Here is a 696-nt window from a genome sequence, read left to right as displayed (position 1 = left end):
ACAAAAAAAAAAAAAAAAAAAGAAACCCCATAAAGGGACCATCAGGTGGATCCTGCTGTACCAGAGGGCACCTTACATCCAGACATTCTAACAGACAGCACCAGTTAAATCCCTAGCAAAACAAGAAAGAGCAGAGCCACTGAACGAAAGAAGAAAGGGAAGGAAAAAGAGGAGGAGGGGGAGAGGAAGAGAAGAGCCAGGCATCGTCCCCATGAAAAGACAGAACACTTTTGCACGGCGGCTCATTTCATGGGGCCAGGGGTCAGCATAAGCTGAAGCGAGATGGCCGGATGGGAAATGATGAGATAAAGGCTTTAACCCGGAGACTGTAATCCAGTTTCTCTGAAAACCAGACTAGGCAGACTGGTCCCGGCCGCCGCCGCCGCTGCCCCGCCCCTCGCGCCCCCCTCCCCCCGCCGCCCCATCCGTCCATCCTTAGCCTCAGCGTTTCACACTCTAAACACATTCGAGAAAGACTCTGAGAATAACTTGGATCACATCATAAGGAGAGACACTTCCTGATACTGCCTGGGGTTACCGAGAGCAAACAAAACGACTGCTCCCTTTTGACATGACACATCAAATGCTAAGTACTAACCCTAACAAGGAATAGGCTGATTCCGATTTTTATTTCCTGTCTACAGCTACACTGAAAGGAAACAAATAATATGAACGGCCTTTGTGTGAACTAATTTT

Source organism: Carlito syrichta, unplaced genomic scaffold (assembly GCF_000164805.1).
Source record: "Carlito syrichta isolate Samal-C Ts95f unplaced genomic scaffold, Tarsius_syrichta-2.0.1 Scaffold303482, whole genome shotgun sequence".
Taxonomy (NCBI): Eukaryota; Metazoa; Chordata; class Mammalia; order Primates; family Tarsiidae; genus Carlito; species Carlito syrichta.
The sequence above is the reverse complement of the archived record's forward strand: the minus strand, read 5'-3'. Positions refer to the sequence as shown.